General features: G+C 37.7%; 1 long non-coding RNA gene and 1 other non-coding gene across 3 annotated transcripts in view; both read left to right on the top strand.

The window, feature by feature from the left end:
* The window catches only part of LOC148108255 (uncharacterized), a 71,190-nt gene that overhangs the window by 20,809 nt on the left and 26,490 nt on the right, over nt 1–23,891 (top strand). The window lies entirely within an intron of this gene.
* LOC123797394 (U6 spliceosomal RNA) lies at nt 16,820–16,931 on the top strand. Its single transcript, XR_015720866.1, has one exon. It is a non-coding gene; the product is annotated as a U6 spliceosomal RNA (small nuclear RNA).

The raw sequence follows: 23,891 nt of genomic DNA, 5'->3' as shown, positions 1-23,891 counted from the left end.
TCATCAGTGTTTTATAGTTTTCAGAGTACAGGTCTTTCACCCTGGTTAAGTTTTATTCCTAGGTACTTTATTATTTTTGGTACAGTTGTAAATGGGATTGTTTTCTTCATTTCTCTTTCTGCTACTTCATTATTAGTGTATAGAAATACAGTGGATTTCTGTACATTAATTGTGTATCCTGTGTCATTACTGAATTTATGAGTTCTAGTACTTTTTTAGTGGCATCTTTAGTGTTTTCTGTATATTGTATCTTGTCATCTGCAAATAGTGAAGGTTTTACTTCATCCTTAACTGATACGGATGGCTTTTATTTTTTCTTGTTGTCTGATTGTTATGACTAGGACCTCCACTATTATCTTGAATAAAAGTGGTGACAGTGGACATCCTTATCTTGTTCCTGATCTTGGGGGAAAAGCTCTCAGCTTTTCACCTTGGGTATGATGTTAACTGTGGGTTTTTTCATATATGGCCTTTACTGTCTTGAGGCATATTTCCTTTAAACCTACTTTGTTGAGGATTTTTATCATGAATGGGTGTTGTACTTTGCCTAGTGCTTTTTCTACATCTATTGAAATAATCATATGGTTTTTATCCTTTCTCTTATTGATGTGATGTATCACATTGATTGATTGCAAGTATTGAACCCTCCTTGCAACCCAGGAATAAATCTCACTTTGTGGTGAATGATTTTTTTGATGTATGCTGGATTTGGTTTGCTAATAAATTATTGAGGATTTTTTGCCTCTATGTTAATCAGAGATATTGGCCTATAGTTCTTTTTTTTTTGTAGTGACTTTATCTGGTTTTGGTATCAGGGTAATCCTGGCCTCATAGAATGAATTTGGGAGTTTTCTTCCTCTTCCATTTTTTGGAATAGTCTGAGAGAAATAGATACTAATTCTTTAAATATTCAGTAGAATTCACCTATGCAGCTGTGTAGTCCTGGATTTTTGTTTGTTGGGAGTTTTTTAATTTAATTTGATTGCTGGTGATTGGTCTGTTCAAATTTTCTATTTCTTCATGATTCAATTTTGGCAGGTTTTATGTTTCTAGGAATTTATCCATTTCCTCTAGGATGTCCAGTTTGTTGGCATATAATTCTTCATCATATCCTTTTATACTCCTTTGTATTTCTCTGGTGGTGTTTGTTTTTTCTCTCTTCACTTCTGATTTTGTTTGAGTGCTCTCTCTCTCTTTCTTTTGATGGACCTGGCTAAAGGTTTATCAATTTTTTTGATCTTTTCAAAGAACCAGGTCCTGGTTTCATTGATTTGTTCTATTGGTTTTTTTAGTTTCTATTTCATCTATTTCTGTGCTAATCTTTATTATTTCCTTCCTTCTATTGGCTTTGGGTTTTGTTTATTCTTCCTTTTTGTAGCTTCTGAAGGTGTACGGTTAGGTTGTTTGAGTTTTTTCTTGCTTCTTGTGATAGTCCAGTTTTGCTGTAAAGTTTCCTTTTAGCACAGCTTTTACCACATCCAAAAGGATTTTGGACTGCTGTTTTTTCATTTTCTTTTGTCTCTATGTATTGTTTTTAATTTCTTTTTTGTTTTTGTTTTTGATTCACCCATTCGTTGTTTATTAGCATGTTATTTAGCCTTGCTATATTTGTGTTCTGTCCACATTTTTTCTTGTGGTTGATTTCTAGTTTGAAAGAGTTGTGGTCAGAAATGATGCATGATAGGACTTCAGTCTCTTTGAATTTGTTGTAACTTGTTTTGTGGTCTTACATGTAACCTATTCCAGAGAATGTTCCATGTGCCCTTGAATAGATTGTGTATTTTGCATTTTTAGAATGGAATGTTCTGGATGTATCTGTTGCATCATCTGGTCCAATGTATCATTCAAATACAGTTTCCTTGTTGATTTTCTGTTTAGATGATCTGTCCATTGATGAGTTCCCTACTATTATTGTATCACTATTGATTAGTCCTTTTGTCTGTTATTAGCTGCTTTATGTGTTTATGTGCTCCTGTGTTGGGTGCATAAATATTTACAATGGTTTTATCTCCTTATTCGATTGTTCCCTTTATAATTGTGTAGTATCCTTCTTTATCTGTTGTTACAGTCTGTGTTTTAGAATTTATTTTGTCCAATGAAAGTATTGCTACCCTGGCTTTCTTTTCAATTCTGTTTGTGTGCTAAATGCTTTTTTATCCCTTCACATTCAATGGGTATGTGTCTTTAGGTCTGAAATGAGTCTCTTGGCAGCATATAGGTGGGTCTTAGGTTTTTATTCATTTCATCACCTTCTGTCTCTTGATTGGAGCATTTAGGCCACTTACAAAGTTTAGTCCATTTACAGTCAAAGTGATTATTGATAGGTATGTGTGTATTGATATTGTTACTGTTTTATGGTTGTTTTGTAGTTCATGTTCCTTTCTTTTCTTGCTCTCTTCTCTCACTGTTTGCTGGCTTTTGTTAGTGATATACTTAGTTCCTATGTGGGATGGTTTTGTTTTTGTTTTTGTTTTTGCATATTTGTTACCAGTTGTTGAAATTTGGTTATCATTAGATTTATATATAACATCATCTGCAATAGCAGTTTATATGACATTGACGGTCACTTAAGTTTGAACCCATTCTAAAATTACTAAATTTTTACTCTGCTCCACCCCCCCCCATGTTTTAGGTATATGGTGTCATATTTTACAACCTTTTATTTTGTAAATTCCTTGACTGATTTTCATAGATAATTTTACTGCTTTTCTGCTTCCTGCTTTCCTTAATCCTGTTTATGGTCTTTCGTTTCTGCTCAAACAGTCCTCTTTAACATGTCTTGTAAGGCACGTTTAGTACTGATGACTTCGTTTACTTTTTGTTTGGTAAAGTTTATTTCTCCTTCTATTTTGAATGATAGCCTTGCTGAATAGAGTTGGGCTGCAGGTTTTTTCTTTTAGTACTTTGAATATATCATGCCATTCCCATTCCCCACCCCACGTTTATTATTTATTTATTTTTCTATTTATTTACTTATTTATCTATTTATTTATATTTTATTATATGTTAGTCACCATACAGTACATCATTAGTTTTTGATGTAGTGTTCCATGATTCATTGTTTGTGTATAACACCCAGTGCTCCGTGCAATATGCGCCCTCCTTAATATCCATCACCGGACTAATCCATCCCTGACCCCTGTCCCCTCTAAAACCCTCAGTTTGTTTCCCGGAGTCCATAGTCTCATGGTTCATCTCCCCCTCTGTTTTCCCCCCTTTAATTTTTCCCTTCCTTCTCCTAATATCCTCCCTGCTATTCCTTATGTTCCACAAATAAGTGAAACCATATGATAATTGCCTCTCTCTCCTTGACTTATTTCTCTTAGCACGATTTGCTCCAGTTCCATCCACATCAATGCAAATGTTGAGTAATCATCCTTTCTGATGGCTGAGTAATATTCCATTGTAAATATGGACCACATCTTCTTTATCCATTCATCTGTTGAAGGGCATCTCGGCTCCTTCCACAGTCTAGCTATTGTGGACATTGGTGCTATGAACATTGGGGTGCATATGGTCCTTCTCTACATCTGTATCATTGGGGTAAATACCTAGTAGTGCGAATGCGAGGTCATAGGGTAGCTCTATTTTTAATTTTTTTTAATGTTTTTTTATTATATTATGTTAGTCACCATACAGTACATCCATGGTTTCTGATGTAAAGTTCGATGCTTCATTAGTTGCGTGTAACACCCAGTGCACCATGCAATATGTGCCCTCCTTACTACCCATCACCAGCCTATCCCATTCCCCCACCCCCCTCCCCTCTGAAGCCCTGTTTGTTTCTCAGAGTCCATAGTCCTCCTGCTTCATTCCCCCTTCTGATTACCCCCCTTTCTTTATCCCTTTCTTCCCCTACCAATCTTCCTAGTTCTTATGTTCCATAGATGAGAGAAATCATATGATAATTGTCTTTCTCTGCTTGACTTATTTCACTTAGCATTATCTCCTCCAGTGCCGTCCATGTTGCAGCAAATGTTGAGAACTCGTTCTTTCTGATAGCTGAGTAATATTCCATTGTATATATGGACCACAACCTCTTAATCCAGTCATCTGTTCAAGGCCATCTTGGTTCCTTCCACGATTTAGATATTGTGGACAATGCTGCTATGAACATTGGGGGTGCATATGGCCCTTCTCTTCACTACGTCTGTATCTTTGGGGTAAATACCCAGTAGTGCAATGACTGGATCACAGGGTAGCTCAATTCTTAACTTTTTAAGGGACCTCCACACTGTTTTCGAGAGTGGCTGTACCAACTTGCATTCCCACCAACAATGTAGGAGGGATCCCCTTTCTCCACATCCTCTCCAGCAATTGTTGTTTCTTGCCTTGTCAATTTTGACCATTCTAACTGGCGTAAGGTGGTATCTTAGTGCGGTTTTGATTTGAATTTCCCTGATGGCTAATGATTTTGAACATTTTTTCATGTGTCTGTTAGCCATTTGTATGTCATCAATAGAAAAGTGTCTCTTCATATCTTCTGTCCATTTTATGATTTATTTATTTGTTTCTCGCATATTGAGTTTGAGAAGTTCTTTGTAGATCTTGGAGACCAGTATTTTATCTGTAGCATCATTTGCAAATATATTCTCCCATTCCCTGGGCTGCCTCTTAGTTTTTTTTTACTGTTTCCTTGGCTGTGCAGAAGCTTTTTATCTTGATGAAGTCCCACAAGTTCATTTTATCTTTTGTTTCTCTTGCCTTTGGAGATGTGTCATGAAAGAAGTTGCTGTGGCTGATGTCGTAGAGGTTGCTGCCTATGTTCTCCTCTAGGATTTTGATGGATTCCTGTCTCACATCGAGGTCTTTCATCCATTTGAGGTTTATCTCTGTGTATGGTGTGAGAGAGTGGTCAAGTTTCATTCTTTTGCACGTAGCTGTCCAATTTTCCCAGCACCATTTCTTGAAGAGACTGTCTTTTTTCCACCGGATGTTTTTTCCTGCTTTATCAAAGATTAGTTGCCCAAAGAGCCGAGGTCCATTTCTGGGTGCACTATTCTGTTCCATTGGTCTATGTGTCTGTTTCTGTGCCAGTACCATGCTGTCTTTGTGATCACAGCTTTGTAGTACAGCTTGAAATCCGGCATTGTGATGCCCCCAGCTTCGTTTTTTCTTTTCAACACTTACTTGGCGATTCGGGGCCTTTTCTGGTTCCACACAAATTTAAGGACTATTTCTTCCAGTGCCTTGAAAAATGTCCTCGGTATTTTGATCGGGATAGCATTGAAAGTGTAGATTGCTCTGGGTAGCATGGACATTTTAACTATGTTGATTCTTCCGATCCATGAGCATGGAATATTTTTCCATCTTTTTGTGTCTTACTCAATGTCTTTCAAGAGTGATTTATAGTTTCTAGAATATAGATCCTTTACATCTCTGGTTAATTCCAAGGTAACGTATGGTTTTTGGTGCTATTGTAAATGGGATGGATTCCCTAATTTCTCTTTCTTCAGTCTCGTTATTCGTGTATAGAAATGCAACTGATTTCTGGGCATTGATTTTGTATCCCACCACGTTACTGAATTGCTCTATAACTTCTAATAGTTTGGGGCTGGATTCTTTTGGGTTTTCCATATAGAGTAGCATGTCATCTGCGAAGAGAGACATTTTGACTTCTTCTTTGCCGATTTGGATACCTTTGATCCCTTTTTGTCGTCTGATTGCTGTTGCCAGGACTTCTAGTACTATGTTGAATAATAGTGGCGAGAGTGGGCATCCTTGTCGTGTTCCTGATCTTAAGGGAAAGGCTTCCAGCTTTTCCCCATTGAGAATGATATTTGCTGTGGCTTTTCATAGATGGTTTTTATGACATTGAGGAATGTACCCTGTATCCCTACATTCTGAAGGGTTTTAATCAGGAAAGAATGCTGTATTTTGTTAAATGCTTTTTCTGCATCTATTGAGAGAATCATATGATTTTTGAATTTTTCCTTCTGGATAAAATCTAAGACACTGATAGATTTGTGAATGTTGAACCACCCTTGCATCCCAGGGATGAATCCCACTTGGTCATGATAGATAATCATTTAATGTACTGTTGGATTCTGTTAGCCAGGATCTTGTTGAGGATTTTGGCGTCCATATTCATTAGGGAAATCGGTCTTTATTTCTCCTTTTTGATGGGGTCTTTGCCTGGTTTGGGGATCAGGTAATATTGGCTTCATAGAACGAGTTTGGTAGCTTTCCTTCTGTTTCTATTTTTTGAAATAGCTTTAGGAGAATAGGTATTATTTCTTCTTTGAATGTTTGGTAGAATTCCCCAGGAAAACCATCCGGGCCTGACGTTTTGTTATTTGGAAGGTTGTTTATCACTGACTCAATCTCTTCATAATTAATTGGCCTGTTTAAAAAATCAATTTCTTGGGGCGCCTGGGTGGCACAGCGGTTAAGCGTCTGCCTTCAGCTCAGGGTGTGATCCCAGCGTTCTGGGATCGAGTCCCACATCAGCCTCTCCGTTATGAGCCTGCTTCTTCCTCTCCCACTTCCCCTGCTTGTGTTCCCTCTCTCGCTGGCTGTATCTATCTCTGTCAAATAAATAAATAAAATCTTTAAAAAAAAAAATCAATTTCTTCCTGTTTCAGTCTTGGTAGTTTATAGGTTTCCAGGAAGGCCTCCATTTCGTCCAGATTGTTTAATTTATTGGCATATAGCTGTTGATAAAAGTTTCTAATAATCCTCCAAATTCATTGGTGTTGGTTGTGACCTCTCCTTTTTCATTCATAATTTTATTAATTTGGGTCCTTTCTCTATTCTTTTGGATAAGTCTTGCCAGCAGTTTGTCAATTTATTTATTCTTTCAAAGAACCAGCTTCTAGTTCTTTTGCTCTGCTCTACTGTCCTCCTGGTTTCTAATTCATTGATCTCTGCTCTAATCTTGATCAACTGCTTTCTCGTGTGTGGATTAGGCCTGTTCCTCTGTGGCTGTTCCAGCTTTTTGAGGGGAGAATATAAAAACTGCATTTTAGATTTTTCTGTTCTTTTGAGTGAGGCTTGGATGGCTATGTATTTCCCCCTTAGGACTGCCTTTGCAGTATCCCATAGGTTTTGTTTGGACCGTTGTGTTTTCATTCTCGTTGGTCTCCATAAATTGTTTAAATTGATTTTTTATTTCCTTGTTTATCGAATCATTCCTGAGCAGGATGGTTCTTAGTCTCCAAGTGTTTGAGTTTCTTCCAAATTTTTCCTTGTGGTTGAGTTCCAATTTCAAAGCGTTGTGGTCTGAGAATATGCAGGAAATAATTTCAGTCTTTTGGTATTGGTTGAGACCTGTTTTGTGACCCATGGTCTATTCCTGAGAATGTTCATGGGCATTAGGATAGAATGAGTATTCTTTGGTTCTGGGGTGTAGTGTTCTATATATGTCTATAAGGTCCAACTCATCTAGTATGCCATTCAAAGCACTTCTTTCTCTGTTGATTTTCTGCTTAAGTGATCTATTTATTGCTGAGAGTGGAGTGTTGAGGTCCCCTACTATTAACGTATTTTTATCTATATGTCTCTTTATTGTGGTTAAGAGTTGGCTTGTGTATATTGCTGCTCCCCTGTTGGGGGCATATATATTTAAAATTGTCATATCCACTTGTTGGATACAGCCTTTACGAATAATATAGTGCCCTTCTGTATCTCTAACTATAGTCTTTAGTTTAAAATCCAACCTCTCTGATATGAGAATTGCTACCCCAGCTTTCTTTTGAGGTCCATTGGCGTGAAAGATGGTATTCCATCCCTTTACTTTCAGTCTAGATGTATCTTTAGGTTCAAAATGAGTCTCTTGTAGACAGCAAATGGATGGGTCATGTCTTTTTATCCAATCTGCAACCTCGTGGCGTTTATGGGAGCACTTAGGCCATTTACATTGAGACTGATTATTGAGACCGATACGTTCTTCTGCCTCATTCACCCTGGCCGTCAGAGCATCTAGTTTTGGCTGCATTTGATTCATAGAATTTTTAATTTCTGCTGGATTCGCTCTCATTTCTGCCTTTAGACATTCTATATTCTCATTCACATTTTCGTTAATACTTTTTTCAAGTCTATACATTATCTTGACCATTGTTACTGTTTTGTGGTTGTTGCCTGTAAATACTTTGTTTCTATAGATTGTGACTTTCTGTTCTGTATCTCTCTTGGGGCCTTTTTACTTTTATAGAACTGCGTTAATATCTCCTGTAGGGCCGGTTTCGTGGTTATGAAATTGGTTAATGACTGGCGATTCTGGAAGGTCTTTATCTCTCCATCAATTCTGAATGACAGCCTTGCTGGATATAGGATCCTTAGCTGCATGTTTTTCTCTGAAAGAGCTTTAAAAATGTCCCCCCCAACCCTTTCTCTCATTCCAGGTCAGACAGGTCTGACGCAATTCTGATACCTTTGCCTTGGTACGTGAGAAATTTCTTTGCCCTGGCCACTTTCAATACTGTATCCTTGAATCTAATATTTGCGAAATGCACTATGCCGTGACGTGGCGTAGGTTTGTCGTGTTTGAGCTTGGGAGGGGTCCTCTCTTCCTCTTGGACACAGATGTTTGTTTCCTTTGCTAGATTAGGGAAATTTTCAGCTACAATTTGTTCAAATAGCTCTCTACACCTCTGTTTGTCCCCACCCCCTTGGGAATGCTGATGATTCTTACATCGTATCGTTTCATTGAGTCACTAATCACTCGTAACCTACATTTTTGAGATTGGATTTTTTTGAGCCAAGTTTCTGTTTTAATTTTCTCTTCTAACCCATCCTCCAATTCGCCGATATGTTCTGCTGCCTCATTCACCCTGGCCGTCAGAGCATCTAGTTTTGACTCCATTTGATTCATAGAATTTTTAATTTCTGCCAGATTCGCTCTCATTTCCGCCCTTAGAGATTCTATATTCTCATTAATGTTTTCGTTAATACTTTTTTCAAGTCTACACATCTTCTTGACCATTGTTACTCTGAACTCCATTTCTGATAATTTGGTTATATCCATATCCATTAGTTTTGTGGCAGAATCCACAGACTCATTGTCTTTTCTTTGCTGGGGTGTTTCTCCTTCTCTTCATTCTGATGAGGAGAGATTGCGGGGTTGTCCAAAGCCCAAATTATTGACCAGGACCCATGCAGTGCGCACTTGGTTTATGGGGACCTTAGGGATGTGGGCTTCTTGATTTTTCAGCCTGCCTTCTGGGGGAGGGGCCTGCTGTGCCGATACTCAGGCAACCCTGTTTGGGTAGAGTCTCCATGTCCCCTGCGAGGGGGGATGGGGATGGGCACACTGTGAGCCAGTATTTCCAGGCTTTTGTTCTCTGGTGGCTTTCCCTGGCGGTTTGTTGAGCCTCTTCTGAGAGTCAGAGCAGTAGTAGCTGAATCTCAGCCTCTGTCTCAGAGCAGAGGATTCACAGACCTTTCTCCACTGTTGTCCTGGCCTCTTCAATTCTGTTTTTGTTGGTGCTGTTCAACCCTGCAGTGTCCCGGGATGTGCGCCCCACAGCCATCGTCCCATCCCTCACTTCCAGGGCCCGCGGGTCTCTGTCCTTTGTGTTTCTAACACCGCCAGCCGCCCCTGCGCGCTCCAGAGCTCTGTTTCAGTGTGGTTCGGGCGCACTCCTGAGCTCTGGTTTTCAGACTGGTCGCGCATGTTCCCCGGCTAACAGTCTCTGTCTGCTTTCTCACCAGTGCCGGTCCACGTGTCTGCTGGCTTCCCAGTGCAGGTGGCTACCGCCTCCCAGCGCCCGAACACAGCGGCTCCCTCCCCCTTCCATTTATCTTCCCATATCTGTGCGAGGTTTCACGGTTCCCCGCTTCGTACCTCAATACTCAGCGCTGGAGATGTTAATTTGTAGAGATCCAGATGTATCTTCCTGTGTCTCAGGCTGATTCTGTGGATGTTCAGGATGGTCTGGTACCTATCCAGCTCTACTCAGGGGCCCAGCTGAAAAAGGGGACCCCTACTCCTCCGCCATCTTAACTTGATCCTGGCCTGAAGGGTTTTAATCAGGAAGGATGCTGTATTTTGTCAAATGCTTTTTCTGCTTCAATTGGGAGGACCATATGATTCTTGTTTCTCCTCTTATTAATGTGTTCTATCACACTGATTTGCGAATGTTGAACCACCCTTGAATCCCATAGATGAATCCCACCTGGTGTTGGTGGATGAACCTTTTAATGTAGTGTTGGATTCTATTAGCTAAGATCTTGTTGAGAATTTTGGCGTCCATATTCATGAGGGATATCGGTCTGTAATTCTCCTTTTTGATGGGGTCTTTGCCTGGTTTGGGGATCAAGGTAATGCTGGCCTCATAGAATGAGTTTGCAAGTTTTCCTTCTGGTTCTATTTTTTGAAACAGCTTCAGGAGAATAGGTATTATTTCTTCTTTGAATGTTGGTAGAATTCCTCTGGGAAGCCATCAGGCCCTGGACTCGTTTTTTGGAGGTTTTTGATCACTGCTTCAATATCGTTACTGGTTATTGGTCTATTCAGGTTGTCAGTTTCTTCCTGTTTCAGTCTTGGTAGTTTATAAGTTTCCAGAAAGGCATCCATTTCTTCCAGGTTGCTTAATTTATTGGCATATAGTTGTTGATAATAATTTCTAATAATTGTTTGTATTTTCTTGGTGTTAGTCATGATCTCTCCCCTTTCATTGATAATTTTATTAATTTGGGTCCTTTCTCTTTCCTTTTGAATGAGTCTGGCCAGTGGTTTATCGATCTTATTAATTCTTTCAAAGAACCAGTTTCTAGTTTCGTTGATTTGCTCTACTGTATTTCTGGTTTCTAATTCACTGATCTCTGTTCTAATCTTAATTAATTTTCTTCTCTTGCTTGGCTTAGGCTTACTTTGTTGTTTGATCTCCAGTTGGAAGTTGTACCTTACAAGGTGTAAGTATAGGGTCTGTATTTTAGATTTTTCTATTCTCTTGAGTGAGGCTTGGATGGCTATGTATTTCCCCCTTAGGACCGCCTTTGTAGTATCCCATAGGTTTTGGACTGATGTGTTTTCATTCTCATTGGTTTCCATAAATTGTTTAAGTTCTTCTTTAATTTCCTGGTTGACCCCAACATTCTTAAGCAGGATGGTCCTTAGCTTCCAAATGTTTGAGTTTCTTCCAAATTTTTTCTTGTGTTTGTGTTCCAGGTTCAAAACATTGTGGTCTGAAAATATGCAGGGAATAATCTCAGTATTTTGATATCGGTTGAAACCTGATTTGTGACCCAGTATGTGGTCTCTTCTGGAGAAAGTTGCATGTGCGATTGAGAAGAATGAGTATTCTGTTGTTTTAGGGTGGAATGTTCTGTATATATCTATGAGGTCCATCTGGTCCAGTGTGTCATTCAAAGCTCTTTTTTCTTTGTTGATTTTCTGCTTAGATGATCTGTCTATTGCCGAGAGTGGAGTGTTGAGGTCCCACTATTATTAACGTGTTATTATCTATATGTCTCTTTATTTTGGTTAACAGTTGGCTTGTGTAGTTGGCTGCTCCCATGTTGGGGGCATAGATATTTGTAATTGTTTGATCCTCTTGTTGGATAGACCCTATAAGAATTATATAGTGTCCTTCTGTATCTCTACAGTCTTTAGCTTAAAATCTCATTTGTCCGATATGACAGTTGCTACCCCAGCTTTCTTTTGAGGTCCATTGGCATGAAAAATGGTTCTCCATCCCTTTGCTTTCAGTCTGGATGTATCTTTAGCTTCAAAATGAGTCTCTTGTAGACAGCATAGGGAGGGGTCATGTTTTTTATCCAGTCTGCAACCCTGTGGTGTTTTATGGGAGCATTTAGGCCATTCACATTAAGAGTGATTATTGAGAGAGATGATTTTAATGTCATCATGTTGCCTGTGAAGTCCTTGTTTCTATAAATTGTCTCTGTAAATTTCTGTTCTGCATCACTCTTGGGGTCTTTCTACTTTTATAGAACCCCCCCCCTTCATATTTCTTTCAGGGCTGACTTGGTGGTCACATATTCTTTCAGTTTCTGCCAGTCTTGGAAGCTCCTTGTCTCTCCATCCATTCTGAATGACAGCCTTGCTTGATACAGTATCCCTGGCTGCATGTTCTTCTCATTTAGTAACCTGAATATGTCTTGCCAGCCCTTTCTGGCTTGCCAGATCTCTGTGGGCAGGTCTGATGTTATTCTGATGTTCCTCCCTCAGTGCGTAAGAAATCTCGTCCCCCTCGCCGCTTTCAAGATTGTTTCCTTGGTTCTAAGATTTCCAGCTTGTACTATTATATGTCGTGGTGTTGGTTTATTCTTATTGATCTTAGGAGGGGTCCTTTCTTCCTCTTGGACATGAATGCTTATTTCCTTCCCCAGATTAGGGAAGGTCTCAGCTACGATTTGCTCAAATATATCTTCTAGACCTCTCTCTTTCTCCACCCCCTTGGGGATCCTGATAATTCTGATATTGGAATGTTTTATTGAGTCAGTAATATCTCTCAGCTGACTTTCTTGAAATTGGATTCATTTTTCTCATGCCACCTCTTTTTCCTTCTTTTCTATCTTATCATCTAACTCACTAATTTGTTCTGCCTCGTTTTCCCTGGCAGTCAAAGCATCCAGTTTAGACTCCATATCATTCATAGCATTTTTAAGTTCAGCCAGATTAGATCTCTTTTCAGCCCTTAGAGATTCTATATTTTTGTTAATATTTTTCTTAAGCCTAGATAGCGCCTTGGTAATTGTTACTCTGAAATCCATTTCTGACAGCTTGGTTATCTCCATATCCATTAGTTCTGTGGCAGAGGCCACAGTCTCTGTTTCTTTCCTTTTTTGGGGGTTCCTCCTCTTAGTCTGATGAGGTGTGGTTGCAAGAATGCAAGAATGGTTGCAAGAATGTAGAGACCTGTTTATCTTCTGATATCTGCCTGCGGAATCACAGTTCCCGCTTCCTACCTTGAGACCAACCACCGGATATGTTCTGTTTGTAGAGATCCAGATATATCGTCTTACATCTCAGGCTGATTTAGTGGGTGCTCAGAATGGTCTGGTAGATAACCAGCTCAATTCAGAGGACCAGTTGAAATGGGGTCCCCTACTCCTCCACCATCTTTCCCCCTCCCCCAGTTAACCATAAATGTGAGGGTTTCTTTTGAACTATTTCATTACATACATGGCTATCCTTATGCCAATACCAGACTGTCTGAATTACCATAGTTTATAAATTTTGAAATCTTGTAGTGTAGGTTCTCTGTCTTTATTATCTTTTGAAAGTGGCTATTATAGGTTCTTTATATTTCCCCATAAAATTTGGGATTCATATGTTATTTTCTACAAGAAAGCCTGGGATTTTAGTAGGAATTTTTGTTGAATCTGTAGATCAATTTGGGGAGAAATACCTTCTTAACAATATTGAGTCTATTAGTTCAGGAACATTATATAGCTTTCCATTTATGTAGGTCTTCATTTTCTCTCCGTATCCTTTTTTTTGTTTTTTGTCATACAGGTCTTATACTCTTTTTTTTAAGATTTCGTTTATTTATTTGAGTGAAAGATCACGCATGGGGTGGAGGGGCAGAGGGAGAAGCAGACTCCCCGCTGAGCAGGGAACCTGACATGGGGCTCTGTCGCAGGACCCCAAGATCCTGATCTGAGCCGAAGGCAGATACTTAACCCACTGAGCCACCCAGGTGCCCCCCATGTCTTATGCTATGTTGTTAAATGTATTTCTAGGTGTATTGTTTTTCTTTCTGTTGTAAATCAAAGTGTTTTTTTTTTTTTTAAAGATTTTATTAATTTATTCGACAGAGATAGAGACAGCCAGCGAGAGAGGAAACACAAGCAGGGGGAGTGGGAGAGGAAGAAGCAGGCTCATAGCAGAGGAGCCCGATGTGGGGCTCTATCCCATAACGCCGGAATTATGCCCTGAGCTGAAGGCAGATGCTTAACCGCTGTGCCACCAAGGCTCCCCTAAATCAAAGTGTTTTATTAGTATTTTCATTTTCATAGTCTGCATGTAGTGTATAGAAATAGAATTGATTTTTGTGTATTAGCTTTGTATCAGTGACCTTCCCAAACCCACTTATTAGTTTTATAATATTTAGCCTTATAATATTTTGTAAGTCACTTTGTATTTTCTGCATCTGGTTGTTGTCATACTTTTTCTTAAAAGATCAAATAGTGATGATCTCAGGACTGTGGCCATGTGGTATCTTTTGCAAATACAGTTGACCCTTGAACAAAATGGTTTAACCTGCATGGGTACACTTATTTCCTTTTTTCCCCTGATAAATACAGTACAGTACTGTAAATGTATTTTCTCTTATGATTTTCTTATAACATTTTCTCTTTTCTAGCTTCCTTTATTGTAAAAATACAGTATGTAATACATATAACATACCAAACGTGTTAATCAACTGTTTGTTATCAGTAAGTCTTTCGGTCAACAGTAGGTTATTAGCAGTTTAGTTTGGGGGGAGTCAATAGTTACAGCTTTTCGACTGTGCAGGAGACAGCACCACTACCCCCTGTTGTTCAACTCTGACATGAAAGTGTTTATTGGCAATACGACATAAATGAATGGGCAGGGCTGTGAATCAGTAGTACTTTATTTACAAATTTACATGCTCTTTGTATTTTGCAGGCAAATGCAGGCTGTAGTTCTCTAATCCCTGTTTTGTATACATAGTTATGATATTTGCAAATAAACACCATTTGTGTGTGTGTGTTTCAGTTTATAATCCTTTCATATCTTGTTGTCTTTTAACATTGGATAGAAAATACTATAGAAGATAAATGAATATTGTAGGATCAGAAATCTTTGTCTTACTCCTTAGGGATAAAGAATTCAATATTTCACTGTTAAGAATAATGTTAACTGTAGAATCTTTTGTAAATGCTCTTTATCACGATAAGGAAGTTCTCTTCTAATCTTCCATTGTTGAGTATTTTTAAAAAATCTTGAATATCTATCAAGTGCTTTTTTATCATTCATGATAAAACATCATCATGAAATTTTTGTCCTTTATTGTATTAATTGGCTTTTAGCGCATTCTTGGGATAAATACCTTTGGTCATGTTTTATAACCTTTTTTGTTAGTTGCTGAATTTGGTTTGCAATTTTTTTTAAGTAAACTCTACTTCAGCCTGGGGCTTGCACTCATGACAGCAAGATCAAGAGTCACATGCTTCACTGATTGAGCAAGCCAGATGCCCCTGGTTTGCTTTTTTTTAGTGACCTCTGTGCCCAGCATGGGGCTGGAACTCACTCATGACCCTGAAATCAAGGGTTGCATGCTCTACTGCCTGAGCCAGCCAGGGGCTCCTGGTTTGCTGGGGGGGGGGGGGGGGTGTTGTTGTTTTTTTAAAAAGATTCATACCTCTATGTTCATGGGTATCTTGGTCTATAACTTTTATGGTGTCTTTTGCTAGTTTTAATATTGGGGCAATACTGGCTTCATTGAATGAATTGAGAAGTATTCCCTCCTTTATTTTCTGAAGGAGTTTGTGAAGGATTGGTATTATTAAAGCAAACAAACAAACAAAAAAAACCCCATCTCACTAAGGAAGCCATGTAGGGCCTAGGCTTTTCTTTTGGGGAATTTTTTTTTTTTTAACTCTAAGACTGTGCCCATTTTCATTGTGGCTGCAATATTTTCTTTTATGCATTTGGATTTTGAATAACATTTAGAACATTTCCTTTTATTCAACAGCACACCAGTCCGTTCTCAAACATTTCCATTGCTCCCCCTCCATCCACTCACCACTCTCTCCAGTGACTCTTTTGTCTCCCCCCAAGCAATGTAAGTCTTCTGAATACATCTTCTGAAAAATCAAGGAAATATGACCAGCCCCCCATCCAGGAATACAATTTTCCAGTATCTGACTCTAAAGAAATGGAAATCTATGTTTTCCCTGATAGAGAATTCAAAATACTTGCAAGGAGGTTGAGTAAGCTGCAAAAAACAAACAAACAAACAAAAATAAATAAATAAAACCAAGCAGAAATACTGGAACTTAAGAATACAGCTAAATAATGAAAAGTGAAATACAGAGCATCAGCAAAGGAGATAACCAAAAGAGATAAACTGTGAACTCGAAGTCAGGCCAGTTCAAACTATTTAGAGAAGAACAAAGAAAAAAATTAAAATGGTTAAGAAAGCCTATATGAATTAAGGGAGGCCATGACAAAAAGCAATTTAGACATTGTGGAGTCCTGGAAGGAGAAGAGATGGAGAAAGGGACAAAAAGCTTATTTAGAGAAATAATGACTGAGAAATTCCCAAATCTGAGGAACAATTTGGACAGTCACGTTTAGGGAGCTCATAGGTCCCTAGATTTAACCAAAAGAGATCTTCTCCAAGATGCACTATAATAAAACTGTCTAATAACAAAGACAAAATTTTAAATCAGGAAGACAAAAAAGTCCTCATATACAAGGAAACACACATGAGGTTATCAGTGGATTTAACCTTGCAGGCCAGGAAAGAGTGGGTGTATATATTCTAATGCTGAAAGAAACAAGCTGCCAACTAAGAATATGTTATCTAGCCAAGCTTTGCTTCAGAAATGGAAGAGAGAGACTTTCCTAGATGAACAAAAAGCTGAGGGAGTTCATTACCATTTCACCTGCCTTACAAGAAATGTTAGAAGGAGTTATTCAAGCTTAAATAAAATGGCACTAATTAATAACATGAAAAAATATGAAAATATATAACACATTAGTAAAGGTATGTATATACTCAAATTCTGTTACTTGAATACTGTAATATGGTGCTCTTATAACCATTTGTTTTTAGTATGACAGGTAAAGGACAAAAGTACTAAAAATAACCATAGCTACAATCATTTGTTAATGGATACACATTAAAAAATGGTAAATGGTGACATGAAAAATGAAATGTGTGTGTTCACTTCGGCAGCACATATACTTAAAAATTGTTGGCATGATACAGAGAAGATTAGCATGGCTCCTGCAGAAAGGAGGACATGAAAAATGAAATGTGTGCATGGGAATGAAAGAGTAGAGTTTGTGTTCTAAATTGATTTATCAGTGTAAAATAGACTATTATATCTGTAAGATGGTTTATGTAAATCTCATGGTAACCAAACAGCAAAACCAATAGTAGATACAGAAAAGATAAAGAGAAGGGAATCAAAGCATAGTACTACAGAAAATCCTCTATTCACAAAGGAAGACAACCAGAGGAATAAAGGAACAAGGCACTACAAAACAGCCAGAAAACAATAAAATGGCAATAAGAAGACCTTACCTATCAATAATTACCTTAAATGTAAATGGATTAAATTCTCAAACTGAAGGCATAGCGTTGCTGAAAGATTGTAAGAATAAGAACTAATTATATGCTGCTTATAAGAGACTCACTTCAATATTAAGGACATATATAGGATAAAAGTAAAGGAATGGAAAATGATGTTCCATGCAAATGAAAACCAAAATATAAGGCAACTGTTCTTACATCAGACAAAATGTACTTTAAGTGAAAAGCATTAAGAAAAGAAGGTCAATTCATCAAGAGGCATAACAATTGTAAATATGTATGTATTCAACATTGGAGTATCTATATTAAAAGAATAGTAGATATGAAGGGAGGAATAGACAGAAATACAATAATAGTAATGGTCTTCATTACCTCACTTTCAATATTGGATAGATCACCCAGATAGAAGATCAGCAAGGAAACACTGAACTTGAACTATCCTTTAGATGAAGTGGACCCCCTTTGCTCTGTTTACCCTGTGATTATTACCTTGTATAGGAGTATGGTACTTTTGTTATAATTGATGAGGCAACATTGATATATTAATTGAGGCTCATAATTTACATTTGGAATCACTGTGTTGTATAGTTGTATGAATTTGTAAAATGCATAATGTCATGTGTCATATAGCATCATGTTATATCATTACAACATCACACAAAATAGTTCTACTGCCCTAAAGATCCCCTATGCTCCAGCTATTCATCTCTCCCTCCTATTCCACGGCATCCATTGATTATTTCATTGCCTTTATAGTTTTGTTTTTACACAACGTCATAGAGTTGGAATCATACAGTATGTAGTCTCTTCAGAGTGGCTTTATAAAAAATTGACCCAGGATTTGTTTTAATCAGGTATGGTAAGACACAGACACAGAGATGACTGTCAGGAAGCAAGACGTTTTTATACTTACAGGAGGTACAGCGTGCAACATAGGCTTGCATGGGGAAGCACCAGCATCTCTTTTGAGGTAGAAAGAACAAGGAAAAAATGTGGACAAGAGACTTTACTGTGATTTCTGCAGAAAGGAATGGGTGGGATAGGGTAAGCAGGTTTAGGATTAATTAGTTTGAACAATCTCAGAAGGCTTTGTGGCAAAGCGTTGTTCCTAGTTGCTAGTATATGGCTCTGGGGTGATTAGGGCAAGGGAATAAGTGACCCTGAGTATGAGCCCAGTAAAGGAGGTTTAAGTTTATGCTCTGGTTGGTTAGTTTGCATGTGAAAGGCATACTGCCAGGTAAATTTTTACTATCTGTAAGGAGTTGGCTACCCTAGGAGACACAGGTAGCCACAGAGACACACACACTCCAGAGTCAGTAAGTCTCCAGGTGTGAAGGAATCAGAAACGCAGAAAATAAAAAGGCACTTATTTCATTCACTACACAATATGCATTTATGTTTCATCCATGTGTTTTTGTGGCTAAAAGCTTAATTTTTTAAAAATCTTTGCATAATAATCTGCTGTATAGATGATAGCAGTTTGTTTTCACCTTTTAAAGACCTTTTAAGGACCTCTTCATTGCTTCCAGTTTGAGAAAATTTAAGAATATGCTATTACCATCCAAGTGTGGATTTTTGTGGACATAAGTTTTCTACTGATTTGGGTAAATATCTAGGAGAAAGATTGCTAGTTCATATGGTTAGGAGTAATTTTAGCTTTGTAAAAAACTGCCAAATTATCTTCCAAGGTGGTGGATCCATTTTCCATTCCTACCAGCAATGAATAAGGATTCTTGTTGCTAGACATCTTTGTCAGCATTTTGAATTTTAGCCATTCAGATAGGTGGATAGTGGTATCTCATTATTTTAATTTGCAATTTCCTAATTGCTGTAGGATGTTGAGCATCTTTATGTAAGCTTATTTGCTATCTGTATATCTTCTGTGAGATGTCTGTTTAGATCTTTTGTCTGTTCAGATCTTTTCTCTGTTTTTTAATTGGATTGTTTGCTTTCTACTGTTAGGTTTTAAGAGTTCTTTGTAGATTTTAGATTCAAGTCATTTATCATATGTGTTTTCCAAATAATTTTCTCCTAATCTGTGGCTAGTCTTTTTATTCTCTTAAGAGTGCTTTTTGCATAGCAGAAATTTTTAATGACATCTGACTTAACAGGTTTTATTTTTCATGGATCATGCTTTTGGTTTTTTTTTTTTTTTTTTAAGATTTTATTTATTTATTCGACAGCGATAGAGACAGCCAGCGAGAGAGGGAACACAAGCAGGGGGAGTGGGAGAGGAAGAAGCAGGCTCATAGCAGATCCCATAACACTGGGATCACGCCCTGAGCCGAAGGCAGACGCTTAACCGCTTAACCGCTTAACCGCTGTGCCACCCAGGCGCCCCATGCTTTTGGTTTCTTAAGAAATCATTCCCAAGCCCAAAGTTACCTAGATTTTCTTCTGTTTTATCTTCTAGAAGTCCTTTAGTTTTGCATTGTACATTTAGGTTTGTGATGAATTTCGAATTTTTTAAAGAAGCTTAAAGCCTGTCCCTAGATTCATTTTCTTAATGTGGATATCCAGTTGTTCCATCTTCATTTGTTGAATGATACCTTTCTTCATTGAATTGTATTTGTTCCTTTGTAAAAGATCAGTTGGGTCTATTTGTGTGGATTTATTTCTGAGCACTCTATTCTGTTTCATTGATCTGTCTATTCTTTTGACAGTACACAGTCTTGATTATTGTATCCTTGTAGTAAATCTTGAAGTCACTGTTAGCGCTCCAACTTCTTTATCTTCAGTATTGTGTGGACTTATTTTGGGTCATTTGCCTTTCCATATGAACTTCAAAGAGTCAGTCAACATCTACAAAATAACATGCTGAGATTTTGATTGATATAGTAATGATTCCATAGCTCAAGGTTGGAATAACTCATCTTAACAATACTGAGTGTTCCTATCTATGAATATTTTTTCTTTTATTTAGTTCTTTTATTTCTTTTGTCAGTTTTTTCTGTTTTACGTATATTTTTTAGATTTATTCTTTTTCTTATGTGCTAAATGGTTTTTAATTTTAATTTTATATTGTTCATTGCTGGTATGTAGGAAAGAACTTGACATTTGTATATATTAACCTTGTAGCTTGCAACCTTGGCTATAATCACTTATTAGTTCCAGGAGTTCTTTGTTGTTGATTCTTTTGGAGTTTTGCATTGTCAACCATGTCGTCTGCAAACAAAGATGGTTTTATTTGTTCCTTTTTAATCGATGTACCTTTTAGTTTTTTTTCTTGATTTGTTCCATTAGCTAGGACTTCCAGCACAGTATTGAAAATAGTGGTGAGAATAGATAGGTTTTTGTAGATGTTCTTATCAAGTTGAATAAGGTCCCTTCTATTCCTAGTTTGTCATGAGATTTTTAATCATAAATGGGTATTTTTAAAAAATGCTTTTCTGCATCTATTGACATGATAATATATATGACTTTTCTTCTTTAGTCTGTTGATGTGTAATGGATTACTTGATTTTGCAGTGTTGAGATAGCTTTGCGGGCATAGGATAAATCTCGATTGTATTGTATAATTTTATACATTGTTATATTTGATATTGTGTTTTGTTCGGGATATTTGTTTTATGTTCATGAGAGATACTACTATGTGATTTTCCTTTCTTATAATGTCTTTATGTGATTTTGCTAGTAAGGTATTGCTGGACTCATAAAATGAGTTAGGAACTCTTTCCTGTTATTCTATTTTGTGGAAGATACTGTGGAGCATTAGTATCATTTCCTATTTAAATGGTAGAATTCACCAAGTGAAACCATCTGTGCCTGACGTTTTCTGTTTTAGAAGGTTGTTAGGGATTCAGTTTCTTTAATAGGTACGGGCATAGATTTTCTTTTTGTGTGTGTATTTTGCTAATTTTAACCTTTTAGGATTTTGTTTAATCTAAATTATTTAATTAGTTTTCATACAGTTGTTCATAGCATTTCCTTATAATACTTCTAATTTCTGTGATGTCAGTAGTCAGGAACTTTTTCATTATGAATTTGAGTAATTTGAAGCTTTTCCTTTTTTTATTTTCATGATCATTTTAGATAAACATTTCTAATTTTGTTCTTTTAAAGAAATAAATTTTGGTTTTATGTATGTTCTTTTTTTTTCTATTCTCTCATTTATTTTTCACCTATTCTTGATTTCTTTAATTCCTTTTGTTTCAGGTTTTTCTCTGTAGTTAGTGTACAAAGTTAGGTTCTTCCTTTGAGATCTTTTAAAAATATTGGCATTTATAGCTATAAATATACCTTTATGCAGTGCTTTATATGCATCTCTTAAGTTTACTTTCATTCATCCAAAAGTATTCTAATTTTCCTCATGATTTTTTCTTTCACATTTTGATTAGTTAAGAGTGAGTCGTAGGGGCAGCTGGGTGGCGCAGTTAGTTAAGCATCTGACTCTTGGCTTTGGCTCAGGTCATGATCTCAGGGTTGTGGGATCAAGCCCTGCTCTGGCTCCAGGCTCAGTGGGGAATTTGCTTGGGATTCTCACTCTCCCTCTGCCCACCCCCCCGCCGTGCTCTCTCTCTAAAATAAATCTTTTTAAAAAGTGTGTTGTATAAGTTCCACATGGTTGTGATTTGTGATTTTTTTCACATTTTTGTTACTGACTTCTAATTCATTATCAGAGTGTACTTCGTATGATTTTAATTTCTGTAGATTTATTGAGACATGGCATAAGGTATGTTCCTTTTTTCTTTTTCTTTTTTTTTTTTTGTGGGGGAGGGGGCTGCTTCCAAATGTTCTCTTTTTTTTTAATTTTATTAGTCACCATACAGTACATCCCCAGTTTTTGATGCGATGTCCCATGATTCATTATTTGCGTATAACACCCAGTACACCATGTAATATGCGCCCTCCTTAATACCCATCAGCAGCCTATCCCAATCCCCCACCCTTTCCCCTCTGAAGCCCTCAGTTTGTTTCCCAGAGTCCACAGTCTCATGGTTCATCCCCCCTTCTGTTTACACCCCCTTTCATTCTTCCCTTCCTTCTCCTACCGATCTTCCTATTTCTTCTGTTCCATAAATGAGTGAAACCATATGATAATTGTCTTTCTCTGCTTGACTTATTTCACTTAGCATAATCTCCTCCAGTCCCGTCCATGTTGATGCGAATGTTGGGCAATCGTTCTTTCTGATGGCCAAGTAATATTCCATTGTATATATGGAAAAGGTATGTTCTATCCTGCAGAATGTTTTGTGTACTTGAGAATAATGTGTATTCTGCTATTATTGGTTAGCGTTTTTATTGATGTCTTTGATCTGGGTGGTTTATAGTGTTGCTCATGTCTTCTGCTTTTTGTTGAACATCTTCCTAGTTGTTCTAGCCATTATTGAAAGTGGTTTGATTGTTCTAATTACTGTTAAATTGTCAGTTGTTACTTCATGTATTTTGGAACTCTGTTTTTAGGTGCATTATTTGTCACTCAAGTATTTTTATGATAGTAGTTTTGAAATTCTTGTAAGATAATTCCAATATCTTTGACATCTTTTTAATGTTTTCCGATGGTCTTTTCTCATTTAAGTTGAATATTCCTCATTCTTGCTAGGATGAATAAGTTGTTATTGTACTCTGGTAATTGGTGTTATGACATTCTGGTTCCTGGGGAAATGTTACTTGGTGAGCTGGGATTTAGGCATGGCTCTATTCACACACATAGTTTATGGAGGCCCCCACTAGGTGGAAGGGGAAAAGGCCTTTGTTCCTGTTGTGTTAAGAGTGGTAGTCAGAGTCAGATTATACACTGCCTCTTCAAATGTCTGTCAACTAGTAGAGGGTGGAACAGCAGCTAGTAAGTGCCAGGTCACAATGATAATCAAGACCTAATCACACTCACACCCTCCCAGTGCACCCATCCACGAGGAGAAGATGAGGTGTGTTTTATTTCTGGGCTATGATGGCAGTGTTCCACTCACATCCTTTTAGGGTCCACATTATTGATGTGCCAGGATTGGCAGTCAGGTTTCTGCTCATACAGCAGCTGAATGCACCCACTGTTTGGGAGAAGGGACACTGCCTCTTTATTCCTGAGTTGGGATGATAGGGCTGTGCACACACGAAGCCTTTGCAGATACTTACTGGCAAGGGAGTGGTGCTGCTGGCTGTTGTGGAGAATGGTGTGGGAGACAGGCATTTCTCTTTACTGTTCGGTAACACAGAGTTGGCATTGTCAAAGGGCTTTTTGTTCTGCAGGGCTGCAATCTTTTCAGCCCTTCGTTTGAGGAAAACAGGCATATCATGGGTGTTGTTTTCTTGTTAGTATGTGGTTTGTTTTTTTTGGTAATTGTTTACATCTGGTGACATTTCCAATTTACAAGGTTCTCTGATACTCAGGCCTGAAGCCAAAAACAAAACAAAACACAAAACAAAACTAAACCCAGCTCTCCTCCAAGGAAGTCACCACTGGGTTGGGTTGTTCCTTAAGTCCCAAAGTCCATAATCAGTTTGCTCCCACTTCTGTTTCAGATTCTCATTGTTTCATGTATTTATCCCCATAGACCTTATGTCTAATAAGTGGGGAGGAATAGGGCAAAATATGTTTACTCCATTGTGTCCAGAACAATGTTTTTTTTGTTTTTATCTTTGCTCTTTTGCATGTAGGATTTTTGGGGTTTTTCTTTCTGATGCTGTTAGGATTCTTCTGTTATTACTGATTTTAGTCAGTTTGGTTATGATTTAGGTCAGCTTTGGTGTGACTTGCTT

Source organism: Ursus americanus, chromosome 21 (genome assembly GCF_024610735.1).
Source record: "Ursus americanus isolate L20-20 chromosome 21, mUrsAme1.1.p, whole genome shotgun sequence".
Classification (NCBI taxonomy): domain Eukaryota; kingdom Metazoa; phylum Chordata; class Mammalia; order Carnivora; family Ursidae; genus Ursus; species Ursus americanus.
This window is presented reverse-complemented; position numbering and strand designations above follow the sequence as displayed.